Below are 3703 nucleotides of genomic sequence, written 5' to 3' on the forward strand. Positions count from 1 at the left end.
CCCTCCCACGCCCGCCCCCCCAGCCTCCGCTAGGTCCCGGCCTGGAGCCACGACTGCCCTTTCCCATCCCGGGAAACCGAGTTCGCGGACATCCACCCCCCAGTTAGCGGCCGGCATGGCCCGCTGGCCCGGCGCGCACGGCGAGGGCGCATCTCCGCGCACGACGGCCCTAGGACACAAGACGCCGCCACCACCGCCCGCCCGTTCCACAGTCGGGGAGACTGAGGCTGGAGCGGTCACTCGCCCCACGTCACCCAGCGAGAAGGCAACAAACAGAGCCGGCCTTCAGCGGGGCGGCGGGACTCCAGCCCCACCCCAGGCAGATCCGCACCGGGTTTTGCCCCCTCCTCAACTCCCAACGCACACACCCGGAACCCAAGGTCGCTCAAAGTCCGTGGCACCGCGTGCCCTTACCTGGGGCGTCTCCCCCACCCCCACCCTTCCCCAGAGGACCTCTCCTGAGCTGCACCCCAGATCCTTTGGCTGAGGTCCTGCGACCCAAGCACCTGGAGGCGGTGAGGCTTCCGGGGGACTCCCCAGTTTGGGAGGATTCTTTCTCTTGGCAAGGTTTCAAGACGGCTCCTCCTTCAGAATTGCTCCCGGCATCAAACCCTGCACCGGAAGGGTACACTCCAGGCCCACTCTTGCTCTGGGAATCGCTCTGCGTTGGAACCTCCTTTTTTTATTATTATTATTCAGGGGTGTATGACACGATGGGTTTTGCTTTTGAAAGGAAGCTATGGGGCGCCTGGGTGGCTCAGATGGTTAAGCGTCTGCCTTCGGCTCAGGTCATGATCTCAGAGTCCTGGGATCGAGTCCCGCATCGGGCTCCCTGCTCGGCAGGGAGCCTGCTTCTCCCTCTGCCTCTCTCTCTCTGTCTCTGTCTCTCATGAATAAATAAATAAAATCTTTAAAAAAAAAAAAAAAAAGAAAGGAAGCTATGATCTTTAGAAACTGTCCAGATACTAGATTAAAGAGTGGGCTAAAGTGGGTCAGTGAGTGGTAGCGGGTGTCCCTCCAACTTTATACATGCATACATACATATACACTATGCCTTTAGCCCCCAGGGGTAAGCACATGTGCTCACAAATTGCAAGTAATTTGTTGGCTCCAGGTTAAATTTTAGCATTCCCTCCGCCCTCGGAGGGGACTTTATAAGAAAATGGACCCACTTCAAAGTACTACACTCACCCTTAAAGGAGGAAAAGAGCATTTTTTTTCCTGAGCTGCTTACACCATGGAGGAGTTCTGTTCAGAACTTTCCCATTAATACCCTCTGAATTCACTTGGGGGGCTTGTTAACTCGGGCCATCAGAAATCTGGGTTTTAGAACAAAACCACACTTTAAAAATAAAGTTCCCAGCCTGAAGGTAATAGGCTCTGTAATGGCCTTGGTGAATGCGCCCGGGCGTCAGAAGCCTGTCTGTTTTTACTTTCCAGCCAAGTCCCATGGTAAAGTTTTGGGCTGGCAGGGCTCCCGCCCCCAACCCTCACCACCCAGAATGTGGGGCCAGGGGAAGAGCCGCGTGGTGCAGGAAGGGGAGACTCCAGCAAACTGGGGGCTCCTAACCCAGCTCCCAGCCCTTACTTCCCCCCACCCCACCCCCTATCCCCTGGTAAGACATGCTGAGTGGGCCTGGGAGCCGGTGAAGGCCAGGCCACTGGCCAAGACCAACCAACACTGCTTCCATGTGTAAAAACCAAACCAAACAAGCAAATTGGCCAAGTGGAGCCTAAGCAAGTGACAGTGGATTTGGAGGGACGCCGGTTCTCCCAAGCATCTGCCACTTCAGCATCCTGTCCCTCCACAAAGGCACTTTCTCCTGCTCCTGGACCTGGTGGCACATTCTGGTCACAGAACTCCGTCCCCTTGCCTGGTGGCTTCCCCTCCCTCCTCCTCAGCCAGAAACCTGTGGAGAGGATGCCGCTTGCAGGTGCCCAGTCCATACTCCAGGGTGGGAGATGGAGGCAGGATCTCCAGAACTTTCAGGCCCTGGACTTCGCGAGGCCCTGGCCCCAAGCAAGCCCAGCCACCAGTCTGTGAGGTGTTGAGTTCCTCCCCGGGCTGCCGGGTGACTCCAAAAGGTTAACTGGTGGGAGCTGGGCCCTGCGCAGAGACCTGTCTGTGTGGCCTGTAGCATGCACCATTTCTTCTGTATGGCGAGCCCCTGTCATCTGGAAGCTGCAGACGCAGAGGGCCAGGGGGTGGCTGTGAGGGGAAGGGCACTGAACCCCCCCAGCCAGAGGCTTGGCCCAGCCATGAGGTCTTTGCTTGACTACCAGAGCCATGCCCAGACACCATACTGGTTATCATGGTTCTGAAAGGGGCTCCCCCCGCTGCCCTCCACGGAGACCCCTATGTGCCAGCTACTTTGCACATATGATGTGGCTGAGTCTTCACACCTGCAACCCCAGGAAACAGACCCATCATGCAGATGAAGAAACAGGATCTGAGAGGACTAATAACATCCTCTAAAGTCACACAGCCTATTTGTGGGGGACGAATCAGGGACTCATGCCCCCCGATGCACCCGACTTCAGCCCTCGAGCTCCTAACCACTGAACCATACTGCCTCCTGGTGGGACAGGGTCCATATTCCTGCGGAGCCTGGGTGAGTGTGTGCATACCTCTTCCTCCAGGCCCCAGCCCGCACAGAGTCACAAGGGGCTTTGGAGAGCACTCAGACCAGGGCTGACTCATGGTGGTGTCATCCCCACCCCCCACGCCCACTTCTAATCACCTGCTAGCAGATGCTTGGAACACTGTGTTAAGGGAGATTCTGAGGAGCCCTGGTTGATTAGCCTTGTTTGCCAAGGGGTTAAGGAAGGGGGTGTTCCAACAAGAAGATGAGTATTTATCAATCCTAAGCCTGGTTCCAGTGTCCTGGTTTTATAGATGCAGAAGACTGGAGCCAAGAAAGGAGGCATGACTTGCTCAAGGGCGCTGGAAGAGTTCTGAACAAAGCCAGAGGGGCACACGGGTTTTGCTCCCCTCTGGGGGCTCTTTCCACCTCAAAAGCAGTGTTGCAGAGTGCCGCCATCTCGCTGCCCCTTGGTCCCTCACACATTCTTTTCGGAAGTTTCACATAGGTCACAGAAGTACATTCGAAGAGAGAGATGTTCAGTTTCTGCCTCTTTAAGGAAATAAATGAGCAGCAATCTGGCATTGCCAGGAAGCAAACCCTTATCCAGGGCCTCACTGGCAGCAAGAGAAATCATCCTACCTCCTTCGATATATTTATATGAGGGACAATATTCCACCTCTCGCACAGGAATATCACAGTGCTAGGTCATGTTGGCAAGGCAAGTTTTGCCCTGAGAGAACAATTATTTTTAAGATGCTACCATGAGAAAGTTTTTTTTTACAAAGCTAAATTAGAAACAACCTGATTTTTTTTAAATGGGCCAAAGACCTTAACAGACACCTCATCACAGAAGAGATACAGATAGCCAATAAACATAAGAGAAGATGCTCAACATTACGTGCCATTAGAAATTGCAAGTTGGGGCGCCTGGGTGGCTCAGTTGGTTAAGCGACTGCCTTCGGCTCAGGTCATGATCCTGGAGTCCCTGGATCGAGTCCCGCATCGGGCTCCCTGCTCTGCAGGGAGTCTGCTTCTCCCTCTGACCCTCCCCCCTCTCATGTGCTCTCTCATTCTCTCTCTCTCAAATAAGTAAATAAATAAATCTTAAAAAAAAAAAA

This window comes from Mirounga leonina, unplaced genomic scaffold, assembly GCF_011800145.1.
Source record: "Mirounga leonina isolate KUSES-001 unplaced genomic scaffold, KU_Mleo_1.0 Mir_170, whole genome shotgun sequence".
Taxonomy (NCBI): Eukaryota; Metazoa; Chordata; class Mammalia; order Carnivora; family Phocidae; genus Mirounga; species Mirounga leonina.